This window comes from Hylaeus anthracinus, unplaced genomic scaffold, assembly GCF_026225885.1.
Source record: "Hylaeus anthracinus isolate JK02 unplaced genomic scaffold, UHH_iyHylAnth1.0_haploid 12000, whole genome shotgun sequence".
In the NCBI taxonomy this organism is placed as follows: Eukaryota; Metazoa; Arthropoda; class Insecta; order Hymenoptera; family Colletidae; genus Hylaeus; species Hylaeus anthracinus.
This window is the reverse complement of record NW_026534347.1, coordinates 5,794,755-5,818,502: the sequence shown is the minus strand read 5'-3', so window position 1 is coordinate 5,818,502 and position 23,748 is coordinate 5,794,755. Positions and strand designations below refer to the sequence as shown.

General features: G+C 45.5%; 2 protein-coding genes across 5 annotated transcripts in view; one reads left to right on the top strand and one right to left on the bottom strand.

The window, feature by feature from the left end:
* The window catches only part of LOC128890119 (uncharacterized), a 124,476-nt gene that overhangs the window by 52,112 nt on the left and 48,616 nt on the right, over nt 1-23,748 (bottom strand). The gene's annotated exons all lie outside the window — the stretch shown is intronic.
* The window catches only part of LOC128890126 (GPI mannosyltransferase 2), a 112,778-nt gene that overhangs the window by 60,281 nt on the left and 28,749 nt on the right, over nt 1-23,748 (top strand). For 3 of the 4 annotated variants that reach the window (XR_008460555.1, XR_008460556.1, XR_008460554.1), the window contains exon 3: nt 14,451-14,658. The gene's annotated coding sequence lies outside the window, so the exon portion shown is untranslated. Of the gene's footprint in view, nt 1-14,450; nt 18,029-23,748 lie in introns of those variants that run through there. The other variant, XR_008460553.1, reaches the window with a different exon arrangement.

Genomic DNA, 23,748 nt, shown 5'->3' with positions numbered 1-23,748 from the left:
GCTGGCGATGCGATGACCAAGAAAATCGGAGCGCAGGAATCCGCCATCCGAGCCATCGACAGATACGTTTCTCGGCCGCGGAGGAAAGTCCTCCGCCGATTTGCATAATGAGAAATTATGCGTGCGCCTGCGGAAAGCGTGACACGCATAGACGACGCGCACACCAGCGTAATCGTTATTGGTTATTTACATCGGCGTCGAATCGAGCGCGCCGCGTGAATTACTTGGCGAATTCTGCAACAAGCTGTAATTACAAGGGTTTACGCCGATAGGTCCCGAGGATAGGGATGAGTCATGAACGAGGCGGGAGGACGTGGGAAATTATAGGGAATATACGCCGATTTTCGATTATTCCTCGTTAGGAGTCCGCCTACCGATGGATCGTAAAGCGAGCCGCGCCACTACCGATCCTCCGCGTCGATAGCTTTTAATTCGTCGAATTAAAACACCGTTTACTCTGGAAAATTAAAAATTCATGGGGTAGAGAATCGTTCTTTGGAGTTTTTTAGTCCCACAAATCCAAACTTGTTTCCAAGAGTCTTCCAACTTGTCTCTGCTTCGTTTCTATTAGATCCCATGAGTTTATATTCGTTTGTATCGTTTTCAATGGTTACAAGTTTCTGTTGGATTCAGACTCACCCACATTTGATGAGTCCCATTTTCTCAAACTCCTTTCAATGCGACCTAACTCTGTCTTTTAACTTGTCCTACAACTCGAAGACTCCCTCGACTTCTCTCCACCTGGCACCCGCTCTCAGTGCGCACGTGAGATCCCATTCGTGAGCACACGTGAACGCTGGGAAATTGCAAAACATTGCACGGGTTTCCCAACGAACTCGATTAAAGAAAAAAACAAACTCGCTCGCAACCGTGCAGCAACGATATCTCTGTTAATTGCGATCGTTTAGTCGCACGATGTTACCACGTGATAGCGATTATTGATTGGCCGGCACGGATACGCGGGGTAATTAAATACCACTGTCGGCAGACGGCATAAGGTCGATGTTTCATCCAGGGTGTGTTGACCGACTGCAGAGTCGCAACCCGTTTCGCCTAATGGCTGGCTATTCTCCTTACTTCCAAGCTTTGCCGCGGAAGATAATTGAACGAGATACTCCACGCTTTCGTACACGAATCTGCTCGAAAAACTAGTTGCTAGTGGCAGCGTTAACATTAGTCATCTCGGAGTCATCTTTTGTCGGGATCTCGCGGGGGATTGAGAAAAGCGAAGATGAAAATGCGTTTGCGCCCGTGGTGCGAGCAACGTCGGTTACCAGGGAGTAACTTTCTTTATCAAACCGATTCAATTATGTATCGAGCACGATCCATACTTATTTAACGTCCGCGCGAATGTATCGATGCGTGTCAGTTACGAGCGGAATAGCGTAGCATCGATATTACTCGTTATTCTTTCGTGACAGATCTATTTGGTAACGTCGGTTCTTCATCGTCTACTTATTGGATTACGTTCATTATACTCGGTACATTCGAATCGATAGCATCGAGGGTTACTTGGTTTGCACGACATATCGATCGGAATTTAGATCGGATAGCTGAGAGTAACGAGGGTTTGACACCTGTCGGTTCATCTTATTATAAGCGTTTCTCTATCAAATTGTGCGAATACCATCTGTACATATCCGTGGTACGATAACCTGTCGAACTCGACAGCTTTGGATCCTCGGAATGTTCGATAAGGTAATATTAACCTAATTATAGCATAGGACGTAGATGGGTTGGGATTCGATAGAGACTCTTGACAAATGAGGCCTGGGAAAAACAGCCCCAGAACCGATAGCAGCTGATAAAAACGATTACAAACTCGTCAAATCCGATAGGTGTAAGTAGAGAGTTCATGGGACCTTGATCAAGTTTGAAGAGGGAGAAGATAGGAACTCCACCATTTTGAGTCACTTCCACCCTTTTTGGGAGACCCTACTGGTAAAATGAGTCACTCGGTGCATCGTGCATGTCTAATTCTAATCTCTTTCCTATTGGAATCTTTCCTCCTCCCCTTGATATTCATCTCACCTCCTTCATACTTTTCGCTTTTACTTCATTTAGTTTCATAGAACCGAATTGCTAAATCGATATGCCGAACCAATCTCGTAAAGTTACCTAGTATCTTTCCTCAGTGATCAGTATAGCATTAAAAAACATGCTCATCGCGTCACTGCTGCAAATACCATTCGAGAGAATTAAGTCAAGTATATAATATACAAGTGCGTAAATAAGGATCAAGAATTTTTGTTCAGCAACTACATCATTCGAATCGCGCGGCGATTACGAACAGGATATCGTATTCGCCTCAATAAAAAGAGATCAAAGTTGACATTTCAATCCAGGAAAGTATTAAACGGCACAATTATTTCAGCCGTTTCGTGCCGTTTAACGCGATGTTGGATACTCGTAATAACGTGCTAGTTATTCTCGGATCAATGCGCCTATAGGCTGACGTAACGAACCCGTCCGATTTCCATAGCCGTCGCCGTGTCAGGTTCTGTTTCCGCGAGCAATGAGAAGAAATTACGCATTTTTCATCGGTGTCCAATTAGTCGCTGAAACGACCTCGGTTCGCGAGTGCGGTCTTTGTCGCGTGAAAGGTGTCTTGCTTGACGGAAAGTCGATCGCGAATCCGTGGTGATTATAGACATAGCGATGGTCCAAAAGGGCTATTTTAAGGTCCACGAAATAATTCTGGAGACACTAACGCCGTCAGCTGAAAAACGGGTCACTCAAGTGCCGACTGTGCGCAAAGTAGATGCGCAGAAGACTGTAGCGTGTAGCAGTGAAAAGTAGAATTTCTATTTAGAGTTCTAGAAATTTGACAGTTTTGAAAATTTGGAAACTGAAATTATAAAAATATAGTAAACAGTGGATTGTAAGAGTCCAACTATAGAATTTCGAAAGTTTAGCTAACCTGACTTTAAACGATCCACAGAAGTTTACTATTTAATAATTTTGAAGATTCATTGCATTTTAGTTTCACGTTTGCGATTCGCCATTCCCTTTTGAGAAGAACGATGTTGACGTCGTAGTCAACTCACGTCGGGTGCTTTTATGGAAATGCAAATTTGTCCGGCGAAAGGCTTAATTTATGTAGATGATAACTGGTGTAATTTATGGTGGGCCATTATCGAATCGGAACAGGCTATAATAAGATCGCTGGAAATTATATCATATAATTTAATTAAGTCGCGTATCGTTAAGTTCGAGACTCGCGGCTTGACGTAATGAGACCACTCTAAGGGTGTTTAATTTGTCGAGATCGCATCTTGAAGGAGATTCACGCGTGCATAATCGCGTAATTACAGGCCTATTTTCTGAGAGTTCTAATGCAACGATCCGTGACGAACGCGCCATTATGAACACTTGTTTTTTTTTTTAATCCCATGGTCTATGAATGAGAGCAGGATAACTTTGTCCTCGATGCAAAAATTAAATCATAGATGAATAGAAATTTGTATTGAACCACAATTCAATTTAAATGTGAATTACATTTTCATTCAAATTTATTTTATATTTGTCACTAAACAATGAACATAATCCATCGTTTATAAGAGGTTCAGGTTCGATGCACTTTATCCATAGGTTTTTACAACATTGTAAATGATGAATAATAAGTTTCAAAAAATCTTGAAAAAACTCCTGTAATGACTGGCCAAGCTGTCATTGTGATGAACTAATACTATGTTCGAGAATAAACTTGAGTTTCCTACAAATCATAAGTTGACTATATATATTTAAAACGAAAAAGAAGAAAATTAGCAGGTGCAACATTCGTAATGTGTCGATACAAGTTATCGAGAGCAATTACCAGAGCCAGCATCTGATCGATTACTGCTTCTATGTAGCTTTAATTGGACGCAATTTTAATACTGAAACAGGAAAAATGAAGCCTGATATGATTAATTGTTCCGACGATGTAAATTCATTCGTGAAGCTCATACTTGCAGCAGAGATAAACGTTACAACTTTGACGTGTTGTATATTACAAACTAATTCGAAATCAGGAAAATGATGACTTAAACCCATCCTAATTTGACGTAGGCTACGACATGTTGCAATTTCATTAACATCCGATTCTCCGATCTTTTAGAAAAACATCGAGTTGTCGTGGACGAATTCTTCCAAAAGTCTCCAAATATCTCAACTTTGACGTCCCGTATACTATAAACTAATCCGAAACGAGACAAATGATGACTTAAACCTCCCCTAATACGATCTAAACCACGGCATATTTCAATCCCACCAACGTCCCTAACCTCCATCCTAAGAAAATTCGAGGAAATCGCCGCGAGTTCCTCCAAAGCTAACCTTCCATCGAAAATGAACTTTTAATCGTCGAGCGCATCCCAGCCTACACGTCCTTCGACGAAACACCTGACCGTTCTCGCTACCTAGCCCCGCCTCGTTTGAAAAACTCGAGCGTGGCAACGAACAATCAACGGGAACAGCACTTGCTCGCGCTCGTCGAGGCAACACTATTAATTACCGTTAATCGTGGCAATTAATCGTCCCGCGCTCATGCCATCGCGCTATGAATTACTATGTTGCGGGCCGTGTAGCCGTAATTCACTGTCGGCGTCGTACGAGTTATCGTTTCTTATCGAGAGGAGCCGGTGTTCCCGTGCTGCTCCTCTCGTCATTCGTCCTTCCCCAGGAAATCCTCCAGGGGTTCGGCTCGCGGTGCGAAAACGGTGGCTCGCATAAATTGCGTCGTTAACGCTGCTTTTGCGCAAGCGTCCTCTAGCCAAGGATCGCGGGCCTGATTTTCCGTCTCGATAGCGCCGTCGACACGTCGAAAGGAAAAGTTGTCCCAGGGTAAATCGAGCGTTCCGGCTGGCTTGCGACGGATGACGTCCGAACCGCGGGACCGTGTTACGCGAAAACTCGAGCGAACTTCTCAAGGAGTTCCAGTGACTGCGCGGAACAGGTAATTCGTGTCTGGGCCCGACCTGTCGCGGGACGTAGGAACGCAGAAACGGCCTTCTGGGGCCGGCCGCGCAGATAGCGCAGGAATGAAGCGGGAGTGGAAATAAAAAGGGAGTACAGCGGCGAGTAGAGGGAGAAATGCTGGGAGATAGACGAGGTGTGCAAAGGTGGTATTTAACCCCTTCAGACCTGAATTATTTTTTGTCTCGTAGTAATGTAATTTCATTTTTAGAGTTAACTTGGATTAAAATTAGAATAGAAAAAGGAATCGTAATAGTGTAGTTTTCGAGGAAAACTTTCTTGATTTTTATTTGTGCAGAAACAAGGACATTCGCCCTAAACGATAGAGCCCCGTAATCCCACTTCGTAATCTCAACAAAGAAGAATTCAGATTCACGTGAAGGTAAGGAAAATCACACAGGGCAAAAAAAAAAGGAACGAGACAGCGTGGAAAAGGCGAACGGGAGCGAAGAAAACGTGGGATTCGCAAGGAGGGAAGAAGAACCGAAGGACTCGCGCCGCGGAAAAAGAGAGCGCGGTGGAGTAAATGTCAACAGTTAATTGCGAGTACGCGGACTAATGTATGCGTTCTTACTAGAATGGACTCTCCGGAGGGCTAATTCACGGCGTACACGTTGGAAGTTGCCCGCAGACTATTGCCACTGTAAATCAGTCGATAGAAGCTTTACAAGGCGGCTGCGGTTGTACACGTGGTGTTTAATTAAACCATTATTCGCCAGTTGAACGCAGAGTGCTGTCCGAATGACGAAACGCCGATAAGTAAATGCGCGTTTGCGCCATAATTAGTGCGTGGATCTTGGCGTCGCTCTCTGGGAGGACTTGACGCAAACGCTGGGGCTCGCTACACTTTTGAACCGATATCTTTCTGTTTCGAGTTTCAACGTTTCGAACCAATTCTAGTTTTGGCTCTTCATGTGGATAAAAGTCAGTATGAGTGCTCCGTAAACCGTCAACAGAAAAAGTATAAATGAAATTGAGAAATTTAAGTACTCCTGTGCGTAAATAGTTCAGTACTCGTTAATTAAGTTTCCAAGAAGGAAGCACTGACCGAAAGGCGACCGTTTCCTAGCAACAATAAATTTTTCCTATCGTCGTATATTCGTGGAACTAATGACAGCCACCTGTTTCGAACTTCCACGAACTGGTTATTCCCAGTGGAATTATTATTCCCTCCTTCCGCGTGTTGCATTAAGAGACACTCGGTATCAGAGATACAAGGAATACGGAAGTGGCAACAAGTTCACGTTCAACACCGGCCGTTCCTGGTTTCTGCTCGAAGGCACAAAGGAGATGGTTCCCTCTTTGGAAACCGTGCGGTACGCCTTATCTCCCCGGCCACGGTGCATTTTCTATCGGTTTATCAAGCGCCTCTAATCGTTGGGGGATAATAAACTTGGTTGCTCATTAAAGGAACGATAATCCGCTCGTACGGGGGCCCTTTCCGCTGCTCGTGATTCAAACGTCAAACTATTTTCAATCAGCCCGACCATCGGAGATTAATGGGGATCCGCGGAGAGGAGTGGTTTCTTTCTAAACTTCTAAATACCACCGTGAATATAGACTTATGGAATAGCGATCGCTGAATCCAAAGATTCAGCGGGAAATGAGTGGCGTTAGGGGAACAAAGGTCATACGGAGTGGGCTGAGATCGAGATTGCTTGGATTTCGAGCCATTGTTTCGTTCGAGATTTAATGGATTATTGACCGAAATTGAGGAAACCTTGCTAGGAGCCTAGGATTAGGTCACCGAATAATAAAAATCCTATCTAAGAGACGTGGAAATTCAAAAGTATCCTGTTTCGATGCTTTTGGAATCTGATAAACATATTCTTCCTTCTGTCAATGAATCAGAGAAATCATATAAGCTTTGACACACATGTTTTGCAGGGAGAGGAAGAGATCAGTCCTAGGTTAAGGTGAACGTAGCACCTCGAGTAGGGGGAATGAGGACAGCATCGAGTAATTTTTTCTCAATCGCAAGCCTCGAATGGTGAAAAATATCTGAGGAAATACGTCTTGCATTTCCTTCCTCAACTTCTTCTGCTTCGGGCGATACTAGTAATTGCAAATTGTTTAAATTTATCAGAAGCTGAAGTCTCAAATAAGGCCACGGAATAATGTGCACCCGATCAAATAAATAATTCCAAACTTTCTCCAAATTTCTATTCCACGTTATTAGGATTTCATTTGAACCAATAAGTCTGACGAATCGTTGTGTGCGCAGAGGCTCTATCTTTCTCTTCGTCTGTATTAGAAGCAGTTCTCCTTCTTCTTGACCTTTCCGCTGGCACGAATGCTCGCGGAGCATCCAATTCGTCCCCAGAAGCTTTCGCTTCTCTCTCCTATCCTCTCGTGTTTTTCATTTTCCATGCGACGGCGCGACTTGATTGGTAATTTGTCGCAATTGCTTTCTACCGCGCACCTGGCTTTGAATTATCGTCACGGATGCGCTTCTATCGATATACGCGGTGTATCGCGTTGCTGGACATCATTTCACTTCAATAACGCTTTGAAATCTAGCGTGAGTTTAAAGTAGCACACACGAATTCAGAAGAAATAATTCGCAGCCACTGATTGAGCAGGCTACAGGTGTTTGTGCATTAACAAGTGTCCCCAAAATTCAACCCACGAACTAACGGTCCATCGCTCTGTTATCCTCAAAAAAAAAAGAATTCCAAAGAATTCGTCATCTCGATCTACCCATGTCGACATTCCGAATGAAATGCTCCCTGGTAGCAAAGCACGGAGGTCACCGTTCGATCCCGAAGGGGCCACGTTCCGCATCCGGAAGCTTAAGGCAAGTTCGAACTGCAATAACTCGACTCGTGAAAGCCTCGAGGATCTCGGAACGGAACACATGTTTATAGGAACTTTCTTCACTACTGAACTTTCCGTGTCTCGAGGCCACCGTTTGAGTTATGTCCACACGTTGCAGTAGGTGCACGCCGTATATATGGTAAACAATGGCGTGCAGTTATTATCCCGTTTTAAATCCCGACGCAGGAGACAACCGTAGATAATAATAGAAAGTTCGCGTCGTGTCACGGTGAGCATTCGCCTCGAAGCGACGCGAAGGTGACTTTGATATTACAACTATGACGAAAGAAAGCGCTTTATCGTCTCGCAGGGGCCGGAATCGTACAGAGAAATCAGCGAAATACAGTTGTTACGCGATCGCATGATGCGAGGGAATTAAAATTCACGACGGGGAGAACGTTTGAATTGCTTCCGCTGACTGCGATGGAATTTCACCCTACAGCGATCGGTTGGCATAAGTCGGGGATTATTTAGACAGGACGAATTGGATTCGAAGCGCCGCGGTCTTGGTTCGCGTTCCTGCAAGGGTACTGGGGAAATCCTATGTGTTACAGTGACTCTAGTAAAACAACATCGGTAAACTTCGAAAGCGATACCTATTATTGTTTCGAGACCCTATGAATGATTTTCCTAGGTCTTCTGGCTTCAGGATTGTCTTTACTAAATTCTAGACAGATCCACTTGTCTTTTTAAAATAAAAATTGTACATCGTACTAAAATAACACCAAAGTGAATGTTAAATAAATAACGATGGCGTCGAAGGCTGGATTGTTTTATATTAATTGTATTAAATTTCGTAGATCGCGAGAAACGATAGGGCAGAGGTGTAGCGTTCTTTTCATTCCATACAGGGCAACCTTGCGGAGAAACATATCACGTGGGTGTATAACCGAGACGAGCTCTCGACTCTTGAGACGCAATATTCAGAGTTGGGCGAGGTCGTGGTAGGTCGTTCGGTCCATACAACGCTCGATGCGAGATAAAGGTGCTCTCATACGAAACCGAGAGGCACGAACATAATCTCAATTTATAAACCGTCTCGGGAACGGCATTCTTTGGTAAAGGTAAGAGTCATGCAGAACCTGTCTTCTAATTGCGATACAACGGAGCAGGCCGCCTACAACGCGCGCAAATATTTAGCTGTTCGATTCGACATGGCCGCACCATATGGGAACTGTAAAATTTTTATTTGAATTCTTGAACACATCCCTCCTCCCCTCATTGATTAGAAATATCGATTTTGATGAAACTTGGCATACGGGGGTTTCTGGGGTCGCCGATTCCAAATCCACCCTCAGAATTTCGAAATTCAAAATGCGAAAAGTGAGTTCGAGCGACCGCATGCCAATCTCCCGTGAAAGACTCACCCAGTATGTCGGGCAGAGAATTCCATCGGGGGATCGTGCACCTAACTTCAGCCACGCCAGGACAATCGCGTACGGCTATCACGCATGAGTACGGGGAACGACAAATTCTCGGGCAGTAGGCGGGATCGGTCGTTACGTCGATGGTGCATCGTATTCTTGCAGACGCGAGTCTTGTGTATGCGCGTTGAGTCTCCTGGTGCACGCCTCCGCGTGAATCGCGAGTATCCGACGAGTACCAACGTCGCTCCAAACTAAAGTCTTCTCCTCCTTGTTGTTTCTCTTGGCACTGAGTGTTTCCAGGTATACGACAGGTCTGCATAGCGCGCACACGCGACGAGTTCAGTGGGTTAACGACTATTTTACCCTCCATCGAACTCGAATTTTCTTGTTTGGAGGACGCTTGTCTAGGTCGACGAAGGAATTCGTGATTCTCTGATCTAAATCTTCCTTTTCGAAAAGCATCAAACACGTCAGCGCGAGTATCTCCACAGACCCACCCTTATCCGTAAAACACTTCCGAAAGGCGTATCGCGAGGATTACGAAACGTGCGACGAACGGTAGCGGCGGAACCCTGGTTTACACCGTGTTAAACACGGTATTTATTACCCGCGGAGTGCAGCGTAAACGTAACCTTATAAACCAGCGAGAATTATGCATCGTGGCCGATGATTATCGACAGCTCGAACCGAGTGCCCGTAATCGTGTTCGCGGACAACCGAGATCGTAAAAAGTGTCCCGTTTCGTTTATCCGTTCGGTCCAAGTCGTGTACAGCACGGGGAACTCGAACGATTGCTCAACCCGATGCCTCGTGGACGTGGCGCGGCTGTGGCGGTGCCAAGGGAGCCGGGGAACGGGGCCGTAGAACGAACGACACGTGAACGGCTCGCCTTTCCATATTATTTATCTCTGGCCGCTTTATTAACGTCCTTCCTCCGCGGCTTATTAAATAAAGCAATTCCCTCCGCGGGTGACCTCTGACCTCGGCGCAGATCCTGCAGAGATATCGGTTTCGTTTTCACCGTGACGCAGTGGTACGCGGCGCGAACCACGGGCACACGCCTTTACGCCCGTGTGGGGTTTCACGTACGTACGACGATTAATTCGTGTCCGTGGGTTCGTTACGCGTTTGCTCGCTCCGCGGCTCGCTAGAGAGGATGATGGTACGGTAACTCGTGGTGGAAGCATGATTATATTACGTGTAACTCGAAGGTGCGGATTTACGAGCCACGCTCGCGTTAATCCTTAACGTGTTTATCTTAGCTTTTTAGAGGAGGATCGCAGTCGGATCGCGCTGCGCGTAGAAAGTCGCCAGACTCGCGATGCGGAAGGTTCGGGTTCGGCTCGATATGGATGCCGTTCGGTTCGTTTCTTGATGGACAACCGATGATTTATTTTAGTTAGAGTAAAGAATTCTTGAAGTAAAGATCTGAGGAATAGTTAGACAGAGTCACTCTGTTCAGTCCATTTCCCCGAACAGTTGCATCTTCTTTTAAAAATAGAATATTATAAAAATTCTTCTTCTCACAAAAACGTACATTACATCTCCCAAGAATGATAAAGCTCCACAGAACCAAGCACCAGAATTCAATCTCGCATGATCAAATCCTCCAAAAATTCCTTCGTGTGAAATCCTCGTTAAACGTCCGTATAACAAACGTACCCCTAGGTATCCAGAAGCGTGCACCGCCTCTGTATCGCGTACAGTGTCAGTTGCTCATCAGCACTCGTATTTCCAGCATCGCATTTGCGTATCGCAGCGATCATTGAGACGTATGGTACGAGGCAGGATCACGCGGTAAACGGTATGCATCGGTACCGACACGTACACCTAGCACCGTTTATGGTGTCAGTGAGCGGTGCCGTGCCCGGCGTTATACCGCAGGTGAAGGCAATATTGAAAGTACGGTCCCGTTTTGTTTGCCGCGAATTTGTACCGTGTGAACGGGCGAGTCAAGTGTTTTGGTTCGCGATCCATGCAGGTTCGATCGCCGCGTACCGGCTCGGGCGCTAACGACTTTTCACATGGGGTGCAAACCTACGTGCCGCGGGATCGGTTACGAAAATCTACAGAGGTCCGCGCAGGTGCAACGAGATGAATAGATACACTCGCGGGTGAAGGTAAAATTAGAGACGGAAAGATAGGCGTGCGGTTGCTCAATAATAATCTGACGTCGCTCGCTCGATTAGTGGTTCGCAAGGATTGCAACTACAACGATGGGCATAACTATAGCACCATATTCTTAACCCTTTCAGTTCTTGCGTCCATAAGTGACGACGCAACATTTAAAAATTAAATGCTCTTATTTGTGCACATGAATAAAGACCAGTTTTCGCGGTGGAAACTGTTACAAGAATTCTGGAATTTTCATTTCCGCTAATAGCACTTAATTTTTATTATTATCTGCTATCACATTAACATCATCAATTCTCGAGACTTTTATTTTGTCACATCGTCAGCTTCGAAGTCCTTTTCGAAAAAATTGTACATCGTAAGCGAACTCCTTAGAGGAATAAATGAGAGTGAAAATAAAGTTAAGATGAGCCCGCGATCACGGTAAATTATCCTCGGGAATAATGCTTAATAACTCGCGCGGTTTTTGCACCGTATAAATCCGCGTCAAGCTCAAGGTTCCGCGTATTCGTTTATTTCGCTGGAAACGAGGGATAATGTCTATTCATGCATAATGCGGGCAACGCGCGCGTTTCGCGATGTTACCCGTGTACTAAAAATGGAACGGCCCTCTCGTTGAGGCAGCGAGCCTCTCGCAACGCTGAATGTAGGTGAACGGGAATGAACACGAAAACGCTGCCCTGCCGCACTGTTCGCGTACGACGTCGGTTAATTAACTGAAATTAATTCACTCGGTTTTTTCAGAAGCGCGTGATGCATGGGTTATGCGAGCGATAAATTACGTAAGAAATCTTATTCAGACTAATTAATTACTTAAACAAATTCATGCAGCGCTATATCGCGCGAAACGATGAGGCTCCGCTCCATTCGTGATTCACCTTCATTAATTTACATCTAAATATGGTGTAAGTTCGAGCAACTACCCTATCCGGGGGGATGAGTAATCGCGCGATGTCGCGGATTTTTCTTAGATCGTTCGTTCGCGTTGGTAAATTGAAATCTCGCGTCCAACGGCGATTTTTCCGTCGACCCCTTGCCTTTCGTTTCATCGACGAACGAGGCAAGGATGTCTTGGTCAACTAAGGACAGTTGGAAATAGCAACCTGTTACTGAATTAATCCCGTGTCACTTGTCTACGCTTGGGTTGAGCTAAGCACACTTAATCCTTTATTAAGTAGCTTAGAGTGGATCTGGAGATGCTACACGTAAGCCTCCTGTTGGCATCCGCTGAGCCTGCACAGTCACTTTTACTTTGTAAATGTTGGTAGATTGCATGTACGTTATCGGGACAGTGTTATTGATTCGAACTCGGTAGCAACTTGCTTGAGTACCAGAGAATCCAGTTTTCTGTGCCACCAAGCATAAGCCGAGTGGCAAAGTAAACTCGAACGAGGTTGTTATTCATCGGAGGTGATTATTTAAGCATTAAAAAACATTTATTATGTGCTTTGAGTCGTCTTCCGAAGATAATTTAAGAAAATTACCATGGTGGTCTAATTTAAATGATATTCCATTTAAACTTACGAGTACTTCATAAGTCAACTATCGTAATTTTGATCTTTCAAGCTTTCTCTGTTAAGAATATTACAATTTTAGAAACTTAACTAAGTGGTCCAATTTAAACAATCCTCCTCGGATCGATGGATTTACCAACAACCGTAATGTTGGCTTTGAAGTCATTCCTACGTTAGTTTCGTTCTCCCGTTTCCAATTGCCAACAGCAAAGAAGCCAGCAAAACAATACGCGAAATGAGTCGTGAACGAAGAAGGAAGCTCGTAAATCACGTGACTGTAATTTCCATTACATATGAGAAAGGAATACGCTCGGTAAGAATCGGATAGACTCCCCGTGAAATCTATTTCAGCGACGTCGAAGGGAATGAAAGGCTAATAACAAAGGAAACTCCGAGTATACAAAGTCGTGGTGTCCCTGGAGCGTCCACCGAGGACGTGTGACAAATGACTCGCGGGAACGGGCGTTTTAAGTGTTAATTCTTTTCGCCCGTGTCTGACCTCGAACGGACACGACTACTTTCGATAGGGTGACGTCTCCGAAGACTCGAATCTACAACGGGGCAATATTTCACGTGGTTAAACGAGTTTGTTTCAAATTTTTGCCACGGATCCTTATTTACGACGTCTGAAAAATACACCGTGCGTTTCTTTCCAGTAATGGCCGCGGCAGGTTTTTAATTCTGGGACGGTATTTCATTTCTCTGACGTTGGTAAGGAGAACTGCGAATAAAGACGACTGGGAAAATGGAAAACGAAATTGGATTGGTAAACGCGTATTAGGTTAAATTATTTATTACGTAATAAATTTTTGCTGAATAATCGCTAATAATAATTGCTGAATAATCAAGACATGGTAGAAAAATTTTATTTACGTATATTATTTTTCTTTCCACTCCTTTGAAGGAATAGGAATATTATGAATATAATATCCTAATTCGCTTCGCATTCGCATTGATATAAATCAACAAACTTAGAAGCACTCCAGTGTTCGAAGCACACATTATTCCAAACACAACCTCCTGATTTAGATATAAAAATGATCTCAGTTTTCTTTGTTCGAGATCAGATCAAGTTCGCACGGATAAGATGAATCATAAGCACGGAGCGTAGAATAGATTCGCGGATCCATGACGAGCCCATATAGGGTCGGGAGCAGGTCCACGTAGGAATGATCAGTGTTTCGAGTATGGCGAATCTTAAGAATCCACTTTCGATTTCTATATGGACTCGGGCACGGTCTGAGAACTGTACGGTCCGCACACCTCGGCTCCCTAAGCGTCGTTTCTTTGTGTCGGTGGCTTAGGACCCTCCTCGATGAGATATTACGAAATTCTCCTTTCTGAAATAACGTAGTCAACTTTGGCCAATTTCTTTTCTACTCTGAAAATTTCTCCTGCTAAAAGGGTTTCTTGTGTTGAAAGTTGGTGCACCACCAGCTTACTATTCAACAAATCTATATTTTCTATTATTATTAAATCTTCTATTAATAACCTTCTTCGATTCTTCATTTCTCAGTATCTACAACCACGACATTTCGACCCCATTTTCGTTTTCGCCCCCATTATCTCCCGATGTATCATTAAGAATAGACCCAAAAAGTGCCCACCTACGATTCTCGAATGTTCCCTACTTCGAGTACAAAGTTTCTTCTTCGACTTCCAGATTCCTCAGGATCGGCTAGTCGACGACGCAAAGGTTTCAATGGCGCCGTCGCGAAGATGGGAAATAATATGCAATTAGGGCATCGGCGAACGAGTGACGAAGAGGGTCGATTAACATCAAACACAGCCGGCGCGATAGTCGGTGCGACACATATGCCAGTAGGACACCGCCACGATTGGATCTAGCGAGTCTCGGAGTCGAGTCCCAGGTAAAGCAGTATACGGGTCGTAATTAAAGGACTGATCTATCGATCCTTTCGGATCTGTCGACATGCGAGACGGCTACCTGTGCCAGACGGAGCACGTACACTCGGATGGACACGCACACGCGCTCATGCGCGCGTTACGTGCGCGCTGCTGTGTACACGGTAGCCATATATGGTGCAGAGACGCTAGTGGTCAGTCCGGCGTATGGTGATGGTAAAGCGGTACCACCATCTTTATCTCGGTCACGGCGACTCCGTGAAAGTGAGAGCCGTTTCTCCCCGATGCTTCGAGTACCTGCACGTACGCATTATCCAGACAATTCCCCTTCGTTTGCGTGAGCTCTCTCTTTCCCTTCCTTTATCTTATTTTTTTTTTCGCGGGCGTCCCGCATCTGGGTCGCTTGGCACGCTCGTGGATTTCGAGCCGAGAAAGAAAGGGAGTCGTTTTCGATTTTGTCGGCTCTGCTCGATAACTCCCTAACGAGTTTTGATCGAAATACTTTTCTATTTTCACTTATTTAATATTTTTAATTCGTAGCAATTAAACGAAAATCTTAAAACAATATATTAATTTCAGCATACTGAGGTGGGTTAAAAATTATCCTGCATGTAAAGCTAAGCAAAAGGTGGGGCAGTTTAAACCCAGATGACCCTAAAGGGTTAAGGGTTAATTATCGAAGATACGCTTAAGAGGCGTCTGACACGAGGGACTTATACTACTGCTGGCGCGCGGACATCGGTTGACGCACGATACAGGGATCACTGCTCGCGCGTTGGCAGTAGTATAAGACGTCAGACGTCAGACGTCTCGTACGCGCATTTCCAACGATTAATTATTCCAATCGAAAACCTGGAACGCTAACTATATATGAAAACGAAAGTGATGTATACATAGAAAATTCTATAATATTAAATTCTATAATATTTAATAACAAGTGCACGTGTCTATTTATAACTGTATAAATATGATAACTTAATAATCGAATTGTACCTTTCGGGTCCGTATCGATGAAAATAATACGACACTGAGAGGAATGCAATCCAAAAAAAGTAACAGTTTCTAAGAATGCACGATAGGCCTGATTAATAACTTCCTACATATTGGATCATCCCGAGTAACTCTCCCCTCGCTCTCCTCGCCCATTAAAGACCAGTCAGGGTAAAACGTTGAAACAGGGAACGCTCGTCCATCGCGTGTAAATCGGAATCGATCACCCCGTCAGTGATATTTTCCTCTTTAGCGTCACGTTAATTTTCAAACGTGTCTCGGGCGTGGAGTCATCGATATCGCTGTAGTCGCGCGTACACGCATGTCCGCGGTGTCCGTTTTCTCTATTTTTCTCGTGTGCTATCTCCTGGCTTCCATGTATCTTCCCGTTCCGTCGTGCCAACTTGACGTACGCGTACGAGCGTCATCGTTGCGTGGAACGCGTCGCGTGTGTCGCGGATTGCCGCGCCTGTCGCTGTATCATCGTACACCAGACGTGAAATATACGCAGAAAATGTTCATCGATCGATCTTAATGATCCATAAGAACGTAAACGCAAAGAGAGAAGAACGCCGGCGACGAGGAACGGGCTCGGATCATCCGTAAACGATTCTGACAAAAGGAAATACGAGGGGGACGTCGTCGATCATTTCCCCGCGACGTACCCCGGATCGGTTCGGTACGCGGGCCGAGCAGATTTATCACAGATTAACGCGTAATGCCGCGATTACGATTATAAATGGCTCGTCGTGCGCGACGTGTTAAGTGCCTCGCTATCTGCGATGGAGAATTTTTGGTACGTAATGAATTGTGCATTCTTGGCGATCCAGGAATCTTTAGAAAGCTCTGGATTTTGTTGATGTTCTGATTTTTTTGAGGAAGAAGTTTACGGATTATTTTGGAGGGAGTTTCTTTTAAATATGAAGAGGAAATTATGATGAGACGCTATTAATCAAACTTTTAAATTAAAAACAAATTACTAAATGTTGGTAGTGTGAATGTGTACACAAACAAATAATAATTAGGAGTGGACCACGAGGTAGAGAGGCTTGAGAACCCCTGCATCGAACGTTAGATCGGTCCTAGAATTAGAGAATCGCCGACAACTGATAGCGTACGCGCGGAGTGTTTCTCGGAAATCATCGTGGTTGTTTTTTGCTCCCCCCAGCCGGCCCTTCTTCCACGGAATTATTAATTCTCCGCCATTATCTGATTACGATCGTCCAATTAAAGTACAGTCGGATGCGCGATGCCGCGAGGTTCGGTCAGTAATTCGACGTCGGCCCGCGAAGAGGGATCGCGATCTACTCGCTGACTATTAGCTTCGAAACTCGTTGCAGGACGTGTCGATGCGTCCTCGACTTCCACTCGTGTTCCTCCTCTTTCCTTCCTTTCGTCTTCTTTATCCGTTTTACCGACATCGCGCAGCCTCTGTCGCTCAACCTCCAAGATCCTTCTCGATTATATCCATATTTTCTAACGATGATACAACGATTGGGAATTCGAATTCAGAGGTACCAGGACCAGGAGGTCTCAGACGATCCTGAGGTTTCAGAATTAGTTCTTAGGTATACATGATAATAACTAATTCTTTAAGGATTTCGAGGAACGGTGCGATTATTTCCTATCCGACGATAACGCGCTCGCGTGACATTGCATACAATAGAGGGGACCTCTTTCCATCTCCGTCGATGAAGCATGCGTCACCTCCACGGATTATAAATCTGCTTAAAGCGACGCGATTCGCTCGGTCCGCGCCGCGAACAAGCGAGCGAGCGAACGAACGACTTAAAACATCCTTTTTCTCGCTCCGGATAAGGGGCCAGTTTATATGCCTAGGCGTGGTACATCCGACCGATGTAACTCACCATGCTGGCGACAACAAATCCTCTGAAACTCGCATTGTTCGTTGTGTCGCTCTCCAGAGACGTACAGGGTGAGCTGAAACTCTTGACACGGTGGAACGGATGTTCCTACTTGGATAGGACATGCGAGGGTTCTGGATAATTGGTGCTTCGGGTGACCAGGGAATTTGGATATTTCAGGTGAATTGATAGGAGATAGTCATATTTTGCTTGAAGCTGTAGGTATTCCAAGTTTCAATCAGATCAGGCTTCATCTTAGATATTATTCTTAGGAGCGTTCAATTTAAAGTTTCTTCTTTCAAACACCCTTGAACCGAGATCCTGAGATACCTGGAATAACTGTCCGAAGCTATTAACCTGTACGCCTTATTCAAAGCTACGAAGAGATGCAACAGGAAAGTGTGTTATTTAAAAAAGATTTTAATTCAGTAAAGGAACAATCGATATACACAGTCGTTAAACCACTGGTCGTGGATGAATTATCGATAGGGAAGTTATAATGGGAAAGTTGACTTTGACTACATTTTGGCTCTGGAACAAAGGGCACTTGTCTTTGAGGCCAAACTATCGATCGATCGACTAGGTGCTTTGTCTCGTATCAAAGTTGTATATTCATCAATTTTGCATCGAGTTATCCGAAATTTGTTTACTGAAGTAGAACCTCGATGCTTGCAGGCGAGCTTTGTCCTCTGCACTGTGTCCATAAATGGACGGGTGATTGCTTAGCGGAGCTTTCGTTTGAAAGTGTTTACGTGCAACTGTAGAGGTTCTACTTCGAGAATTTCTTGGTAGCACCTTATTATTCATACTTCCTAGTCTGAACTTGTTCGAATCGGTTACTTCAAACTCAAGTGTCAAGGACCTTAAAAGAATAAAAATACATCACTTTCTCAGAAAACGTCACCCTTTTAAAATTGCAGGCCAGACAGCCATTCTATCTCGCTACCTACCTCATTACCTCAGCCCATGGCCTCTTTAGGATCAATGAAGCAAGTCCGGTCCGCCAGCCTTTAATTTTCATCGAGTGACGCATTTTCGGGCGTCCCCTGAGGCGACCCTCTCGCAGCAAGACTATACTTAAGAATTTCGCCCGGGTCTCCGACACCGAGGAGTCCATGCATTCCCTCGTTTGCATTACCTCCTGCCACCAATGACTCACTAATACACGCAGGTGTACCACAGACCGACTTATCTAGCACCGGCGCGTTCAGGTGGAAGATAAATTTGTCTCCCGAACGTTCCGTCGCTGCGACACCCTTAGTTATCGCCAGCGAGACGTGTACCTCGACGAGACACCGTCCATGTCCGAGGATCAACGTTTTCCAGTACACCCTGTAGAGGACCGCTAGACGTATTCTCGCGATGTACGTGAAGGATTCGTTCCCGTCCGCGTCGGTGCGGAATGTGTCGCGCTCCCGGTGCATAAATCTAAATGAGCCTGTGTATTAGCGATACCTAGGCTCTGTTGCCAGATGAACGTTGCTGATACGAGCCGCGCCGAGATTCTGAAGGCGTCTAGCAGGGGTATCTGTGTACCACGGGGCGAGATTGCGATCCACCTCGAAGAAAGTCCTCGATGAGAGATAAGCCGAGTGGATACGTTTCGAAACATCCTCGAAGGACGAGGGAGCGATAATTTGTTGAATAATAACCTAGGGCGCAGCGAAACCGGGTCGCCACGGCGTGGACTTTCCTGAAACGAGTCGTTTCAAGGCGAGGAACAGGTTCATCGTTGCGGGGGCGAAGTGAAATTGGGAAACCAGCCAGGCTGGGATGTCTGCAGACTGGTCTCTGTGTTTGTCGACTCGCGGGCGCTCGTAGCGAGAGGCCTTGGACGTTTGCTCATGCGTTGAACTCTGGGAAAATGCGTGTGCAAGTTGGGAAGGAACGTAGGAAGTTTCTTAGCGCGATTGCTTCTAAGCTTTTGGTAGCTCTTGCTAGTTGAAGAATACGATGTAGATAATAGCCTAGCTTTTGGGATGTTCAGAAGCATTTTTTAGTACATACTACTCTAAACTCAGGCTCTACTTATTCCCGAACAGTAAATTAGGAGTTTCAGTGACCTGGCTGCACCCGTTTCACAATTTCTCGACGTTCGTTAGTGATAGAACGCGCTCCTGAAGTGTAACGCCGCGGCTCCCGCGCCCAGGCGATTCGAAACGAGGTTTTTCTCGCCTGGGATAAGGTCGACTCCCACCTAGGCGTGGTAGAGATCAGGGCCCACCTTTCCACGGCAGCTAACCCTTGAGAGTTGCATTGTTCTCCGCGTTTATGTGCAAATACGATGGTTGCGATATTAAACAGCAGAGAGGAGAGAAAAATTCCATCGAGGCGAGAGATAGTCGTAAATTTTCGCGGTAATGATTATTTATAACCGGCACCAGCCGGCGTTACGACCGAGTCGTTGCGCACCCGAAGGGACAGTTAACATTTAATAACATTTCAATTACACCTCGGTGACTGTGCCGCTTTCCGTTCGACGACCGCTAAATCATTTCGCATTGCGTGGAATGCGAACGCACTGTACGCGCGGGGGGTAATCTGGATTGTAGTTTGTCAATGTAGTGTTTCTTTATCCCGTGTGTGTAGGAATTCGAACGTATGAAAGGCAGTTAGTTAACAGAAAAATTGATTTTTATCGATCCTTTAACCCTTTGCGTTATGAGGTCACTTCTGGCGAGTCTACTTTTCCTTGGAACTTCCAAGTCATCTCTGACGTCACACTCTTTATCAATTAGCGTGTATTTTCATACCTAAGAGGATCTACAAATTCCAGACTCCGGAGATCCCAGAGTCGGGAGCCGTCGGGAGCCAGGAGAAGATCAGTCGCGCAAGTAGAATAGGTCAACGGAACCGTCACTGGTCAGACATCGCCAGTAGAGCGTCCCAGACAAAATACCGAACTTTTGCTTACATCCAACCCGATATATCTACACACCCAGTGTTCACAAATGTAAAACCTTTCCAAGTTTCGATCTACCCTCTCCAATCCTCCCCCCCCCCCTGTCGTTCAGCAGGTAATAATTCGGTCCCGGCGTGATTTACGCCGTGTATTTTTGCGGCATGGCAGGGGCGGGTATCACGTCGGCGGTAAATTCGCAACGATCGCGCGTAGGCATAATTGCGGATACATCGACGGAGTCACGATGATTATTAAGTAAGAGACACCTGTCAGCCCCGAACGGGCCGCGGTTTGCGAAATCGCGCCGCGGAAAGTATCGGCTCGGGGCCGAGGCAACGCGCTCCGCTCTGACAACCACTGATTTCATTCCGCGAGGTGTCAGGACCGATTTACGGCGCGACATAAACGCCGATAACCTGGCAGTGCGCATAATTCATTTTCATCGTGGCAGCGCTCGAGATCGCGGCCGCACGCCCGTCCGATTCGAAGCTGCATTTTTTTTTGTCGATAGGTTCAACCGTGGTGGACTAATTTCGCGCGAACTTTCGTTGTTGATTCAGATGAATAGAGTAGAACGAAGAATATTTCTTGATATGGATAGTATTCGTATTAGTCTTGGAATCCTCAGATCAAAAACACGTGAAATCTGAAATCTTTGGATTCCCGAAGATTTCTGTGTCCTGTGACATTTGTCGACCAGATGATCGAACCATTAGGAACTTCCCAGGCATTCTTCAAAAAAATTAAGGCAACATGAAAGCATCCTATACCCCAACTTTAATTTTAAAAAATCCTTCATCCCCTAAAGTATCTCACCCCGAGTTCCACGTCAAACTCAACCCCCATACCACGTCAGATCAGCTCAAAGCAACCGTCCCGTTCACGATGCCTTCGACCATCTTCGCATTCCCTCCCCGATAATATCACCTCGGTTTCTGCGTTTCCACCCGATCTGTCAGTCGTCCGGCTCGTTCCCTCGCCCCCGTCCTCGCTGGCCATTATCATAACCGGAAGGCAGCGGGCGTCACGTGTTATTACAACGTTATGCAAACACGCGGCGCGGTGGTTCATTAAGTTAGCCGCGTCGGGGGCTGCAGGGGTCGAGGGGGTTCTCGTGGAACAGTCCTGGGATCTCCCCCACTCCTCTCGGCCCGCGAGAGATGTAATTTACAAATTACAATGTCGCTCGGTGTTCGCGGCGGCGACGTCACTGTACCGTACGCGAGGCATAATGCGGACGGACACCTGTGCCGTGTGCAATCGCCGCAGGCGCCAGCGTCTCTGCTGGCAGGCCGCGAACACAGGGAACGGAGAAAGGGACCAGGGGAGCACGGGGGAGGAAGCGAACGAGGGAGTACACGGACACGAACACGGAGTCGAGAGTACGCGCACCAGGTACACAGTGCGAGTCCCAGGTACACACGGAGATGTGTACACCCACACCAGGCCAGACGTGGCGGTTCACTTTCCGTTTCGTTCTCCCTCTGACCGACCTTTTTCTTCCTCCTCCACCTCCTCCTCGCGCGATAGACGTCTCGTTCGTTCTCGTTCCCTTTCTACCGATGCGTTAGAGACCATTGCGCGGTTAAGGAAATTTTATGGAGAATAGGTCGTGTTTTCGGTGATGGATACTTGGAGAGAGTACGAGTACTGTTCGGGGTGTCTCTTGGTTGATTACTTCAATGTTTCATTTTTTGAGGGTGGAAGGGGGGAATCGCGGATTCAAGTAGCTGGGATCTCAGAATTCGACAATCCCAGAATTCAGAGACTTCACGAGTCGGTGATCCAGGAAGCTAGTCCAGTCTACATGACGAGCCATTGAAGTCATTCAAAATTCGAAAGAAAAATTAATAAGGGGTGAGAAGATATTGACACAGGGAGCGTTATATTTTGTTTCAAACAAGGCCAAGGCATCTACATTTTGTATAACGAGCCATTGAAGTAATTGAAAATATGAGACAAAAATTGCTAAAGGAAAATATCGATACAGAAAGCGATGATCTTATCGTATTTTGTTTTGGAATTTATACGTCGAAAATTAATTGAACGAAATGGTATGTTCGGCAATTAAAAGCGAGGAAATTTGTTGAGCTTTAGACAGGTAGGAAATGAATGAAAACAAGCCAGTATCAAGGAAATCCAGCAACCAACATTACCAGTTTTCTTCGATGCATTTGTTTTGCGCAAGATGGAGGCTGGCGAGTCCGCTGGAAACGCAGAAACGGAGATGATCTTATCAGAACGTGGAGATGGCCGCGGAGATCATGAATGGAACGATGCCTCTCGGTTATGCTGATTAAATGGGACCGAGGCAGGCTTCGAGCAGACCGGAGCGACGAAGAGGAGAGGAGTCTGGGATCACAAAGCCGCGGAAAATGTATTTGCTCCCTCCTACGGTAGAAAGAACGACGTTCAAAGGCGTGCCATTAGGCTGATCATCGTGGCCATCTAATGAGACACCGCGGCAACGTGTTTGCATAATATTGTAATAAGCCACGACACAGGAAGAGGAAAGGCACCGTCCAGTTACGATAATTGGACGGAAAAGAAGGGTAATGCAATCGCATACGAAGAAAACCGTCAGCGAGGGCGCACCAGTAGATGTTTGCACGGATTCGAAGCAGAAATTTTCTACTCGCGAGTAATATTAAATATGTATTTTAATTATTTTGCGAGTCGACGCTAGTAGGGACTTTTAAAAAAATATTGGTCGACTATAAATTAAGCACGACGAGGTAGACGCGGTAGAAGTAGTTTCTATAAACGAATCAAAATATTCATATAAATAAATTTACATGTTCTGCTATCCTTACTATGACACATTATGTATATACGTTTATCTACTGCAGGATCTCCTTTTTTCAATTTCAAAATTTTATATTCAATTGGAACCAAGCGCATGTGTAGATCATGAATCGTTAGAAAACATAATCAACAGTGATAAAGATTTATCGGAGTAATTCGTACGTTTGAGGAAATCGTTGACCGTCGCTTACGGGATAAGTGCGCGTCTTGGAACGTGTGCGTGATAAGTGCCGCGCACCGAGCAACATTGTAATTTATCGATGGCGGCTGAAAAACAACCTGCGTTTTACCAGACACGCCGATCCGCATTCTTTCGACATATTCGTCGATGAATTTAATAAAGCGTATTTGCACAATATCGTTACGTAACCGAGCGGTGTCCTGTACTTTGCTCGGGAACCCGATGAGAAAAGTGAAATCAAAGAATAAATTCTGCACCCTGTTTGCACAACAACAACAACGTGGAAATTACTTTTCCAAATACTGTTCCTTTCGTTTGGGACTGCTTTTGAAAAAGAACTGTATATAAAAGT